Source organism: Mandrillus leucophaeus, unplaced genomic scaffold (genome assembly GCF_000951045.1).
Source record: "Mandrillus leucophaeus isolate KB7577 unplaced genomic scaffold, Mleu.le_1.0 Scaffold320, whole genome shotgun sequence".
In the NCBI taxonomy this organism is placed as follows: Eukaryota; Metazoa; Chordata; class Mammalia; order Primates; family Cercopithecidae; genus Mandrillus; species Mandrillus leucophaeus.
Window position 1 is genome coordinate 1,768,305 of NW_012103366.1, and position 15,014 is coordinate 1,783,318.

General features: G+C 41.0%; 1 protein-coding gene across 3 annotated transcripts in view; it reads left to right on the top strand.

Moving 5' to 3' along the window:
- Positions 1-15,014, top strand: part of LIMCH1 (LIM and calponin homology domains 1) — a 359,644-nt gene that overhangs the window by 150,128 nt on the left and 194,502 nt on the right. For all 3 annotated transcript variants that reach the window (XM_011987981.1, XM_011987979.1, XM_011987985.1), the window contains exon 2: positions 153-223. The gene's annotated coding sequence lies outside the window, so the exon portion shown is untranslated. The remainder of the gene's footprint in view (positions 1-152; positions 224-15,014) is intronic.

The window sequence follows — 15,014 nt, forward strand, 5'->3', positions numbered from 1 at the left end:
ATATATAATTTATATATACAGACACACATACATATATACACATATATAATTATATATATACACACACACATGCACACACACATATATATATGATTGGGCTTCTTGATTTAAAAAGAAAAACTTATACTCTCTTTTTCTTTTCTCTTTTGCAGCAAGTAACTGGCAGAAGTTTTGGTGATAAAGATTTTCGGACAGGTTTAGAAAATGGAATCCTCCTCTGCGAGTAAGTATAGCCTATATTCAGTTGATTTTATTCAAAAAACATCATTAATACTATCCAGTTTGGCTGTAAGACTTCTAGTGTTTTGTTTTGAATTTATTCACAGTTTGAATCTGAAACTCAAAAAATCACTGGGCTAGACAAGAAACACAGGTCAGTGTGGCAGCCTTGGTGTTCCAGTAGGGAGTGGTGGGGACTGTGGCAACTGCAAACAGACAGAGAGAGAGCATCTGGTAGCTGCTGCTCAGCTCCAATAATCTTTCACTGTGCGTCAATTTGATCCCATGTAATTGTAAGGGTGGACCTAATTGTGGTAAAAGTAAAACTTTTCTCCCCATTTAAATCCCAAACAAAAGCAGCTTGCGCCAAAAGTGGACACAATATACTTACAACATCTTAAAAGCATGCCGGGTAATGTTCCTCACTTTGCCTGTTTCACTGGTGTATTTTGAATATGTTTAATTTGTGCTGTTGGCAAAATTTAAATGTGAACAATAACTACAGTGTTTAATTTTTGTGTTTCGAAGAATTCGGGGCTCCTGTGAAGTAGCTCTAGATATAAAATAAGCAGAGCCTTCATACTTATAAAGTATAGACATAAATTTCAAGATTTATGGATAGACGTAAATTTTAAGATTTCAAAATTTGCATTTATTTAACAAGTTCTGTAATTTCAATACTGATTTTTGTTTTATTGAGGTGAAATGTACATACAGTGAAACACATAGCTCCTAACTGTACAATCTAATAAGTATTGAAAGATTTGTGCATGTATGTAACCTATACCCTAATCAAGATATGAAACAAAAAGTTCCCTCATGCCCCTTCTCATTCAATCTCAAGCCCCTGGAGACAAGCACTGTTCTGATCTCTATCACAGTAGGATCTGTTTTGCCTTCTCTTATACTTGATTTCAATGGAATGACATAGAATAAACTCTTGTTTTTGACAACTTTCAGAATATTGCTTGGGATCCAATGATAACATGGAAGGAGTGTGAGTTTGGAGCCTGAGGACTAGAGATTGATGTTCTTACTTTACCCCTAAGTCATTTAATCTCCTCAAGTCTCATTTTTTTTCTAAAATCATAATAAAAAATTTATAACTCTATTTCATAGGCTTTTTATGAGCTTCAAAAGAATAGAGTGAGTGAGGCACTTTCAAAGAGTGTGCAGCACTGTACAGATGTTGACTATTTTGTTGAACCTCTCAACACAGCCCTTGTCAGCATTTTTTTCTGCCTCCCGCCTGCTCTTCTTTCTTCAAAGAAAAATGTATATCTTCTATTTGATGTTTCCATATTCTCTTTCCTACGAAGTCTCTCCACCCTACTCGTATATCCCTCACCACCTCTTTTCTCATTATTACATCTAAATCAGAGCTTAACTCTTAAGTAAGCTGTAATTACTTCAGCACCTCAGTGGATGCAAGCCAGTCAGGCTCTGAACTCTTTCCCTCTGTTCTAGCACTTGCTTTTCCCATGATTCTGGGCTTAGCCCTCTCCAGATATTAACAGACTAGCTAAAATCTGATCTAATTCATGCAGACCATGTCGGTTCAATTGAAGTGGGTCTTTGGTCCAATTTTTGTTTACCCAACATTTGCTCCAGAGATTCTTGTAGGCATCCACTTCTCTGCTATATTCTCATGCCCGGGTAGGTAGGATGAAATTGTCTAAGTCCTCTGATCACAGGGAATTAGACCCACTGGTGTATTTGAAGGAGCATGAGCTTTGGAGTCTGCGGACTAGGGATCAAGCCCTTGTTTCCTCAGTGGGACTCTAGCTAGCAGACCCAGCAAAGAGTTTGCTAAAGTGGAATGAACCACATAGGAGGCCTGAGGCAAGGAAAGCCAGTAGCATGAACCTCTGCTAGGTCCTTTGAGAGAAAGCTGGGTCAGGAGCCAGCGAAACCAGATGCACACAAATTTCTAGGCATAGAAATTGCAGAGCAATGAGAACCAAAACCATGACCCAGGAGCTGCATGCAATGGTGGCTGGGGACGACGGAGGAAGAGAGTTTTCTTCCTCACGCTTATGGCTAGGTTTTGTCTAAGTCGAGACTATTAGGCTGCCACAGACTGAGATTAGCAGGTGTATTTTCTGGGACTTGTACCCCAAAGCCAGTCTAGCAAAAAGGGGGACTTACTCTGTTGAAAATATGGGATTGTTTGATGGCGGGGGCCAAAAGCCAGAACACTCAGCATGGAGGATTTTAGGAAGTTGAAGGCTCCCAGACAGTGGAGCCACACAGGTGTCAAACACCTGTCTTTGGAGATTAGATTAGAATGCCTAAGACTGTACCACTCTCTAGAACCGGAGAGAGTTTAGTGGATGAGAGAGTTTAGTGGATGACGATGATTAGGAGTTCTAACTCATAGCTACCCCACACCACAGAAACGTTTAAAAATATAAGGACTCTCTACAATTTCAAATTTTGAAAACTAAGCAGTTTAGCTCTTCTTAGAATGGGGCTTTTTATAGTATATAGGCTTTAAAAAGTTATTTGATGCTTTCCAGTTTTGTGTTATTCAAAATAGAAGCCCAGTTGGTATCTTGGAGCAGTGTTATCCCAGTTGGCAAATACATGAGCAGCATTGTTGAATTCTTTCTTTTGTTCAACAAATGCTCATCTTTTTGTCCAAGCTGGATCCACTCTAAATGTTGGTAGCAACTGTGTAGAGACACCAGCATCTTTGTTCACTAAAAATTTCCTGAGCTGTTGTAGGAGTCTAAAGAAACAAGCCAAAAAAACCTTCATCATTTTCATCAAACAGAAGGGTACCTTCTGGGCCTGGAGTCTGTTTTTTCCCCTGACTAGCCTGTTTTCAAACTTAACTGTGGTCTCTAAGGAATATTATTATACCTATTTTACAGAGAAAGTAACTGAGGTACAAAGGATTAAATAACTTGGCTAAGGTCACACAGATAAAAAGTATTTAAGTTTGGCCGGGCACGGTAGCTCTCGCCTGTAATCCCAACCCTTTGGGAGGTGGGGTGGGTGGGTCACCTGAGGTCAGGAGTTCAAGACCAGCCTGGCCAACATGGTGAAACCCCATCTCTACTAAAAATACAAAAAATTAGCCGGGCTGGGTGACGGATGCCTGTAATCCTAGCTACTCAGGAGACTGAAGCAGGAGAATTGCTTGAACCTGGGAAGCAGAGGTTGCAGTGTGCTGGGATCATGCTACTGCACTCCAGCCTGGGCAACAGGAGCAAAACTTCGTCTAAAAAAAAAAAAATTAAGTTCAGGAGGTCTGATCCCTTAACTCTTGCTCTTAATCACTGCCCTGTTCTAGAATTGGGATTTTAATGGGAGAGAAAAGAAAGAGATTGGCGGGTGGAGAGAGGAGAGGGCATTAGTGTCTGCAGAGCTAAGTGTGGGGAGGGTGGCAGTGCAGAGGGTGAACCACGGGGTCTCAGCTGGGCAGAGGACAAAGAAGGACTGCGTGGGGTTGGTGGTCTTAGAAAAATATAAGCATCAGGGGCCTGGTGGTCCCACTTGGGCTAAGAAGGCAGCTTCAATAAAAGCAAGGACAAGAGAGCTGAAAGGGTCAGAGGCTGTGGTCAGTGGAGGATGTAGGAGTTTCAGTTTTTGATAGAGCGATCAAGACCAGATGGAGACAAATGAGAATTGTGGACCTGGATTAAAGACTACAGAAACAGGAGAGAGAAAAGATGAGCCCCTACATACAGCATGTACGATGGAAATGGAATACCCTCAAAATCACCCTGGGAGAGCTCTTTCTCCCTATGGCTTTGAATATCAACCCCCATGCAGGAATATTAATACATAAATGTATAACTTACAGTAGTAGCAAGTATAATATAGAGTGCCTGTGTCCAGTGGAATGGCAGTAGATGTGTTTTTGCCATACTCATGTCTGTCTTCCTCTGTTGTTTTTGCCAAGTGTGTGTGTAGTTGAAGTTTCGGAGGTTAAATGCTTAAATGGTATGAGCCCTCTTCTGAGTATTTAATAAGAGGCTGGGGTCAAAGTGTGACAGAGTCACAAATATGTGACAAATGTTATGCTGTTGGAAGTCTTAATCATATACGGCAGTGTCCTTGATGACTTATGAGTCAAAAAGGATGCTGCAGAGAGTCTTTAAAGAAGCTACTCCCAGGTTGGAGTCATTGGCAGATGATATTCTCTACTTCCTTGTACATACACCAGGCTGTTTGAAATAACTCCAGAAAAGAAACTTTCTGACTTGTGTTTCTGACTCTGATTTTATTATTTAGATAAGAGTCTGTGGAATTATATCTGGATGGGGGTTGGCAAATTATGGCCCTTGGCCTATTTTTTTGTTTGTTTTTTTGTTTTTTACTGGCCTTCTTGCTAAGAATGTTTTTTACATTTTTAAAGGATTGTAAACCAAACTAAATTAAACAAGAGTCTATATGTGGCTCACAAAGCCTAAAATGTTTACTATCTGGTCCTTTATAGGGAAACTTTGCCAGTTCTAAAGGACTGTTGGATTAATTTTAGATGTAAATTATTTATCCTTGTAAAGTTAAGAAATTGAGTTTAGGCACTGCAAAATGCTATTTGGGTAAATTAAATAACGTTTTACAAAAGATTTTCCCAGGAGTCTCTTTACAAGTTTTCTCCCCCACCTTTTTATTTTGGACAATTTCAAATTTATAGAAAAGTTACAAGAATAATATAATAAATATCCATATACCCTGTACCTCAATATACTAATTATTATCATTTTGCCATATTTGCTTTATCTCTTCATGTGTATATATGTGTGTGTGTGTGTGTGTGTGTGTGTATATATATATGCCTCTTTTTCTTGAACCATTTGAATGTAAGATGCAAACATCATGAAACTTGACTCCTAAATGTTGCAGGGTGGATCTTTTAAATATAGGAACATTATCCTCCATAACCATTCAAGGCATTTAGCAATGATATAGTAATGTCTAAAGCATAGTCCAGAGTTAAGTGTTGCTAGTATCCCCAGTAATATCCTTCATACTGATTTTTTACAAATCTAGGATCTGGCTGGGGGCGGTGGCTCATGCCTATAATCCCAGCACTTTGGAAGGCCAAGGCGGGTGGATCATGAGATCAAGAGATCGAGTCCATCCTGGCCAACATGGTGAAAACCCGTCTCTACTAAAAATACAAAAATTAGTTGGGTGTGGTGGCACATGCCTGTAGTCCCAGCTACTCAGAAGGCTGAGGCAGGAGAATCTCTTGAACCCGGGAGACAGAGGTTGCAGTGAGTTGAGATTATGCCACTGCACTCTAGCCTGGCGACAGAACGAGACTCCATCTCAAAAAAGAAAAAAAAAAATCTAAGATCTAATCAAAGGTCACACATTGCATTTGGTTACCATGCCTCTTTAGCCTCCCTAATCCTAGAAAATCTATCCAGTCTTTTGTGTCTTTCATAACATGAACACGTTTGAAGATTCCAGACCAGCTATTTTGTAGAATATATCTCACATTTGGGTTTTTCTAATTTCTTCCTCATGGTTAAATTCAGGTTAGACAGTTATAGCAAGAACACATGGGTGATGTTCTTGGCATGGGACATAGTAGGGTTTGTCCCATTGCTGGTAATGTTATGAGTGATAATTGGTCAAGGTGATGTCCCCAAGATTTATGCATTGTTAATATGCCTTTTCTCTTTTGTCATCTGTGAAAGATACTCTGAAATTGTGGAAATAACTTGATACCCCCAGATCTTTCATCCAATGGCTTTAGTATCTATTGATGATACCTTCCTGAATCAATCATTACATTGAGAGTTGCAACAATGGTGACTTTCTAATTCTATTCTTTCTGCATTTGTTAGCTGTCATTCTTGTGTCTTTTTGAAGAAAAGAGCTTTTCTCCCTCCTCTTTTTGAGTATCACTAATCCATTGGCATCCATACTTTTACATAACCCTTAATTGCTAAAAAATTCTCTATAGATAATGAATGAGGTAAGTGATAATAGCAGGCTTGTTTTACAAATATAACCAGAATATAGAACGTCTAAGATTTTAAAGTCAGTCCACTGGAAATAGATTTTAGAGCTTTTGCGTTCGTATAGGTAGATGGTTCATATTTCTATTTGTTTTTATATTGTCTTCCAATTCTTGCTTTATCTTAGTGTTCACCTTTGGCAAGGTCAGATGTCCTGCCCTGGCCAATGTTCAGGCAGAATCACCAATGTGACTATATTGGGCACACCTGCCCAAGGAAGGAGCTTCCAGTGAAGACTTTGAGAGAGACAGGTACTAAAAGAATGTAAGCATCAAAGGCGTGGGAGTCCCACTTGGTTTAAGAAGGCAGGTTCAATACAACTGAGGGCATGAGAGTGCTGAAAGGATAGGAGGCTGGGGTCAGTGGAGGATGGAGGGATTTCAGTTTTCGATAGAGTGGTTGAGACCAGATGGAAACAAACGAGAGAGGTGGACCTGGACTAAAGACTACAGAGACAGGAGAGAGAAAAGACTAGCACCTACTGGCAGCATGAATGATGGAAACTGAGTACCATCAAAATCGCCATGGGAGATGTCATATTTCAGCATGGGGGCTCCGGGTGAGGTCACTGGGGAGTTCAGGTAAGAACTCTGCACAAGAAAGACCATTAATGGCCACTGTGATTTTCTTTAACCCCTGAGAAAAGTACAGACCACACATGAGTTAGTTCTACACAGAACCTTCAATGTTTTTAAGTTAGTCATTGTAAAGATTATTTCTTTGAAAGCATAGATATATGTGGATGAGAAAGAGTCTGCTAGTGCCTTACCATTTTCTATCTTATCTGAAGCATTCACTGCAAGAACTTTAAGGAAATGAACTCTTAAGTGTTTTAGAATCTCATGTTTTTTGACCAGAGCTGTATGAAAGTCATATTTCTATTTGTGAACATGAAGGGGTATAATTGACTTAGGAGGCTGGAAAGATTCCCTCACTTTTTGGTGTTGCTTGATGTGTGAAATCAAGAATTGATAAGCCTTGTAGAGATAAGTCATCTAGTCACCACATCAAAAGGAGACAGAGGTATTCCAGTTTTTCTTTTGTTTCTTCTGCTCTCATGTTGCTTGTTTAGGGATAATTCTATGAAATATTTCAATTTTTTTGGTGGGGTCATTCTAGAGAAGGGATATGCTTCTTTATATTTTGTCTCTAAGGTATAAATGAAAGTAACTGGAAAATGTCCTTTTCCTGGTGATGAGACACAATTACTGAATTATAGAAAACAATAGAAAAATTAATTCCCTTGTCCACTGTATTAAATATTTAGTGGGAATCTTAATTTAGAATCAGAAAAGTGGGTTTAAAATCAATGACATTTTCACTCCCACCTCCCGGTGTAGAATCCTTTTTTTTTTTTTTTTTGAAGAAAAGCTTCAATTTTTATTTTAAGTTCTAGGGTACATGTGCAAGATGTGCAGTTTTGTTACATAGGTAAATGTGTGCCATGGTGGTTTGCTGCATAGAGCAACCCATCACCCAGATATTAAGCCCAGTGTCTATTAGCTATTCTTCCTGATGCTCTCCCTCCCCCAGTGCCCTCCCCCTGCACCACTGAGAGGCCCCAGTGTGTGTTGTTCCACCTGTGTGTCCATGTGGTCTCGTCATTCAGCTCCCCCTTATAAAAGTGAGAAGATGTGGTGTTTGGTGTTCCGTTCCTGAGTTAGTTTGTTAAGGATTATGACTTCCAGCTCCATTCATGTCCCTGCAAAGGACATAATTTCATTCCTTTTTATGGCTGCACAGTATTCCATGGTGTATCTGTACCACATTTTCTTTTCTTTTCTTTCTTTCTTTTTTTTGAGACAGAGTCTCGCTCTGTCGCCCAGGCTGGAGTGCAGTGGTGGATCTCAGCTCACTGCAAGCTCCGCCTCCCGGGTTTACGCCATTCTCCTGCCTCAGCCTCCTGAGCAGCTGGGACTACAGGTGCCCGCCACCTCGCCCGGCTAGTTTTTTGTATTTTTTAGTAGAGACGGGGTTTCACCATGTTAGCCAGGATGGTCTCGATCTCCTGACCTCGTGATCCACCCGTCTCGGCCTCCCAAAGTGCTGGGATTACAGGCTTGAGCCACCGTGCCCGGCCAACCACATTTTCTTTATCCAGTCTATCACTGATGGGCATTTGGATTAATTCCATATCTTCACTATTGTGAATAGTGCTGTAGTGAACATATGCATGCTTGTATCTTTATAATAGAATGACATATTCCTTTGGGTATATACCCAGTAATGGGATTGTTGGGTCAAATGGTATTTCTGCTTCTAGATCTTTGAGGAATCGCCACACTATCTTCCACAGTGGTTGAACTAATCTACATTCCCACCAATAGTGTAAAGCATTCCTTTTTCTCTGCAACCTCACCAGCATCTGTTGTTTGACTTTTTACTAAACACTATTCTGACTGGCGTGAGGTGGTATCTCATTGTGGTTTTGATTTGCATTTCTCTAAATGATCCATGATGTTGAGCTTTTTTTTCATATTGGTATAGAATTCTTTTTTCACTTTCCTCATTTCCTACTTGCAGAGATGTGTCAAAATGATGTTAGGCCTACATTTAAAGAATGGTTTTTTTTGTTTTTGTTTTTGTTTTTTTTTTTGTGGTGGAGAGGTTGAGTTGAAGTTTGTTAGTGAGAATTTTTGTTGTCAGTGATAGAAATGCAGCTGAAACCAGTTTAAACAAAAATGGGATGTGATTGGTTCACATGAATAAGCACAGAGGTAAATCTCACACACACACGCGCACGCACACACACACACCCCAGGTACAGATATAACTATATAACCATGCTTGAATTGTGTTATCTGACTGTTCTGTCTGTCTGTCTATCTATCTATCTATCCATCTATCCATCCATCCACCCATCCATCTCTTGCCTCTGCTTTCTTCTTTATTGGCTTTGTCTTTGGGTAAGTTTTCCCATATGGTGACAAAGCTGGCTACTGTTAGCTTTTAGCTTATATTTTACTAGCTTTGCAATCCAAGCAGGAAAAAAGAGATACTTTTTTGGGGTAATTCCAGTAGAAGTCCTGGTGCCTACCCTTTATTGACCTGAATTGGGCCTGGTGCTCATCTTGGAATTAACTGAGTGGCCAGGTCTGGATTTGCCCTTGCTTGGAGCCAGGAAGTAGCATGGGCACTCTCCATGGTCTGTCCTACCCTACAACTGCCCTACCTTTCCTGGAGAGTTGGGGAGGGGAAGTTGCTCACGTGGAAATTAAGAAGCTATTATCAAAGAAGAAGGAATGACTGTTAGATCAACAAAACCAATATGTGCCCGCCGAGGGACTCTTACATCCAACCAGGACAGACAGCCTTCGGAACTTCTAGTGGAGAAAAGGTGAGCTTAAGAGTGGTGTGCAAGGCTTATTAGGTCTGTCTGAGGCCTGGGTTAGACTTACATAGGGGTGTGTTCGAAGAAGGATGCTTTGGAGGAACTTATGTTTTCAGACCTGTCCTGTCAGGAGTCCATTCCTTTATCCCTCTCCTCTTTAAACTACGGAGTGAGTTACCTTGGTGAGGTAAAACTGAGGCCACCAAAATCTACAGATCCCTCCTTCCTTGGGAGTGTTGCCAGAGAAAAGCCTCTCTCCTAAGAAGCAGCCTTTATCCTCTACTGGTCGTTTCCCTCAGCCCTCAAGTGATAACTGCCCTTCCTCTGAACTTCCTCCCAGGCTTTTTACCTCCATCTCCAGGGGTTTGGGCTGATGCTTCCAGGAGCTGCCATTTTTCTCGTGATGTGGCTGCCATGTTCCCCGACTCTGCTGCCTCCAAGCACTTGGAGTTGGGAGAGAGACCTCTCTCCCGATGACAGCTCTTTGAGCAAATCTTAGACAGGTGATCCTCTGAGTAGTCTGTACTTTTTCCTTTTAATTTATAGTACCCCTTACTGAATAACTTGGCACCAATTCTCTGAGAGTGGACAGGAGACCTTGGAGCTATCCAGTTGAGTTTCTTCTCACAATCATTTGCTGTCTCCTAGAATAAGGCCTCTCTCCATTTCCAGCTCTGTCCAACCTCAGGGTGTGTCTCTGCATACTTGAGACCTTTTCTTTCCAGGGGTTGGGGTTAATGTTTGCTTCTCTGGCATTAGTCCTGATATCTCTACATCCTGAGTTTCCTAGAGTTTCTTTAACCATTTCTTCCAGGAGGTCTAGGAGAGCCCCAGTCAGTGGGATCCCTGTGGAGCTGTTCAAACATCCTAGGTAGGTTTTGAAGCTGATGAGCTCCTGTGTCTCCACAGGGATGCTATTGATGTCACCAGAGCAATTCCTTTTTGCATCTGAGTGGTTCCACTCATTGCAGATAATTTACCTCTTCTGCCCTGCTCACTTCAAGCCAGTGGTGCCTCCCACTCATGGGAACAACCCCATACTCACCTTCAGATTCCCAAATGCTTCCTGGCAATGGCAGTATGCAGATACTTCATGGCTATTTGTAGCTTGCCCATAGAGAAATGCAAAGCCAAATTTAAAGTGTGTGTATGACTGTGTTTATTTTCTTACCTTGATTCTTACTGATATGCTCTCCCTTATTCTCTGATTTGCTTATCATTTTCCCCACCCTTTTCTTCCATTTTGGTTACTATCTAAGGACATATATTTAACAAAAGCCAGTTCAAACCCTTTTATGAGAGAGTATAGTTGAACGTGAATGGATTTTGGAATTCCTGCATTGAATCCTATGAAATTGTGTCAATAGACCAAAAAATAGTCAGATAATGTGATTTCCTAGGGTTCAACCTAGTAGATGAAGCAGATCCTAGATTTGCCTCCTGTGTATCCTTAGGCTAGTAACCTAACCTCTCTGAGTCCCCCAGTTTACTTATCTATAAAAACAGATAATAATTGTAAAAATCCATATAGGATTGTTCTGAGGATAAAATGAATTGAAAATATGTACAAAATTCTTTGTTTAGTGTTTGGAACATAGCAGGAACTTAAATGTTAACTTTCCCCCGTTCATCTATGTAACAGAGAAATTACTACTTCATGAGGTTTCTGGGAGATTCCAGTGAGAGAATACAGTCAAGCACTCAGCATAGCATCTGGCACTTGCTTGGCACCCTGTACCACTGGCTGTTCTCATTATTGTTTTTGGAAATAGTCCAAAAGTCAATTATGAATATGACATAGTCATTGCAACTCCGTGTCACTGTGCACCCAATGGCTCACTCTCTTGGGCTGCCAGGAAGCCACGGGACGAAGGCATTTGGATTATACTTTCTAGCTTCTCTCATCTAGCTTGTGATCAAAAACTGGGCAAGAAAATTTGGGTCCCTTACAAACTTGATCATGTGTGAATAATGAACTTTGGCTGGCAGAGCTTGGGGACTAGAGTGATTGTTTTGAAAACAATAACCCTGACCTCTGTGGTGATGTCATTTCCTCCCATCCATCCAGTCTGTTGTGGTTTCCTTCTCTGGGAAGCTGTTCCAGAACCTTCTAGGCAGTGTTAATAGGTTCTTGTCTGACTGCTAAGTACCTATACACAACTCCACTTTAGTGCTATCATAGAGTTCTACCTCTTTGTCCCATCTTTGTACCGGATTGAGAGCTTTCTTGAAGATTCTTTATCTTTGTATTTCACTCATTGGACACTGGTATAGCAAATAATCCATCTATAGAAACACTTGGTGAATAGATTGAGACCCAGATATAAAATTTCTACCTAGGCCACCTGATCATCAATGACTGCCTTTAACTTTCTCCCAGTCTTAGTCAATATTATTCCTCTCTTTCTGTTTCTGAGACACACACACACACACACACACACACACACACACACACACACACACACACTTTGTATAAACAACAAACCCATCCCTAAAGACTGGGAGACCAAAGGATGGATGTATTTGCTTTCTTCAAGTATAAGATCCTCTATTACAAATTCCATCTTCCTAGGAGTCATAGAACTGAACTTAAAAGTTTTGTTTTGAAAATATATTGTCATGAAATGAAAGTGTGAGTATGTTAATCTACAAATAAGTGACCAATAAAGAATGTCTTAGTGGATTTTTGTCTCAGTTCCTATGTTGCTGAAATGATTTTCCAAAGATAAGAAATCTGTTGGCAAACACTTGTTCTGTCATCACTGATAAATGAGCTGCTTGTCAGAAGGAGGTCTGGCCTTGGATTCTTGTCATGGTTTCAGCATGAGATGTGGTGTGTCACGGATGTGTCCTAGTCTTGTAGGACAGGTTGAGGGTTGATGGTGTAACTTGGAGTGGAGACATTTTATCACATGGAGGAATTGTTGGCTATTGACCATGTGCTGCATAGCACCAAATTAGGCACTAAGAGCCATAAAAACAGAATATAAGACATGATCTTCAAAAGTTTTATGATGTGCTTGGGGACTGGACCCACACACACAGAGCAGTTAAGTTACAGTGTAAACCAGTGTATGAGTAAATGTAAAACCGACAAAGATTTAATCTCCAAGATTTAATAAGAGGTTAAACAAGGATACTGTTACATCTTGGGAGACAGTTAATTGGGGAGATATAATATTAATTGACTATTACTTAAGAAAAGAATAGGTTGAGGGAAAGGGAAAATCATCTTTATAGAAAAAAACAAGCAGCTTTTTCTTTCTTTATACTTTTGTAACACTCTGGTCACAAAAATGTGTGGTTTTTGTCCCTCAAAATGACCAATTCTCCAATACCAGCTGGTTATCTTAAAGTTTAACTTAATCTCGACACTACCTGGAGATATACAGACCACACAGGTTAAGGGCTCAGTCCCACAAGACTGCCCCTGCCATTTAGATGCCAGCTGCAAGCAACAGGTCCTCAGGTGACCCACAACTTCTGTCTACTTGGCTACAAATTGGAGGCTCTCATGGCCTCCTTAGGTTTAAACATTTATCAGAATGGCTCACAGAACTCAGGAGAACATCCGTGTATTTACGGATTTATTCTAAAGGATTTGATAAAGGGTACAAACATGAATAGCCAAATGGAAGATGCAGAGGGGAAGGCATGGGACCAAGGGAATGGGGTTTTCATTTCTTTCTGGTTGGTCCATCCTCCCAGCACCTCCACATGCCCAGCAACCCAGAATATCTTCAGATTCTGTTTCAGGGATTTTTATGGAGGCTTTGTCACTTAGGCATGATTGGTTATTAATTCCATTTCCAGCCTGTCTCCCCTTCCTGGAGGATGGGAATGGGGCTAGAAGTTCCAAGTTTCTAATCATAGCTCGGTCTTTCTGGTAACCAGCCTCCATCTAGGAGCCTACCAAGAGTCACCTCATTAGAGCAAAAGATGCTCCTATCACCCAGGAAATTCCAAGGGATTAGGAGTTCTGCGTCAGCAACTGGGGTCAGAGACTAAATGTTAGAGTGAAAAAATGCACCTAGCATTCCTATTGCTCAGGAAATTACAAGGAGTTTAGGGACTCTGTGCCAGGAGCTGGGGATGAAGACCAAAATATGTATTCTTAATTTAATTCACAGTATCACAGCATCCTACACAGGGACAAAAGCAGGAGGGAAGGTTTGGAGTCAGGAACGAGTAGGCTGTGTTTGGCACATATAGAGGATAGGTGCCTGAAAGGGCAAGGACATCTCTTTCTTTATCCAACTGACTTTTATAAGAACCCACTTATGAGTGTGATAAGTTACTGTAAAGATGAATGCATTATGCAATCAAATCATGTAATGGTGGTGGTGGTGGGAGGGGGGGCAGCTGATCTGAAATCTAAATCCTGACTCTGTGTGGGATATAAACCTCAGATTCCCTTCAAGAAGCACATTTAGGTGGAAACCTGAATGAAGAGGAGAAATTCTTCTCTTCTACCAGGAAAGAGGAAAGGGAAATGAAAGTTGAGAAGAAACATACTCTAGGGCTGAAAGAATAACATGATTGAAATCCCTATGACTGGAACAAGCTCTGTGTCTTGGAGGAATTGCAGGTAGACTTGTTTGGCCAAAAGGTAGAAAACCAGTGGGGCAATGGTATGAGATCAGTGTGGATAGAGATAAGTAGTGGGGGCAAGATTGTGCAGGGCCTTGCAAGCCATATAAGGATTTGGTGGTTTGATTCCCAAGAGCAGTGAAAATGAAGCGGATTTTGAAGAAATCAACAGCACCTGGTAGAGTATAGTGATGAATGAAAGAAAAGACAAAAAATGATTTTGGTGTTTCAGTTGAGTGGGGTCCTGATACAAGCCAGAAAGGTTCCTCTGTTTGTTGGAGAGGTCATGGTTTCAGTTTGGGCAGGTTGAGTTTGGGATATGGACCAGCCACCCAGGACCAGAGTCCTGTAGGCTGTTGGAATTGAGGGCCTGGCCCTTATAGGTGAGACGATGCGTTCAACTTGCTCAAATTGGATTTGTGAGCCATTGTCAGACATCAGGGTTAAGCTGTGAGATATGGAAGCCTCTCTGAGGGAAAGGCCACATTAGGAAAGAGCTGCAGAATGAGGTCTCAGTTTGAGGAAGTCTCTGTCCTGGATCATGGGTAGGAGAAAGAGAAGCTCACAAAAGAGCTATCAGAGAGATGAGAGGAAACCCAGGAAACTGTGAGGTCACAGAAACCAAGAGGGCTAAGAAGACTTTTAAGAAGGTGGAGGTGATCTGTATCGTACGGGCCCCAGTAGATATCAGTTTGAGCAAGACCTCAGAAAAGGCTTGCCTTGCTTGCAGAAGGAAGGACTGGAGACTTTTATCAATTAATATGTAGCTCTGGGAACTGCCAGTCAACTGATCATGATTCCACCTAACTGTTCTAGGTCTAGCTCATGTTTTTGTATCATTCCAACAGGCTGTTGCTAGAGACCTTGTGTAATATAAACTACACATGCAA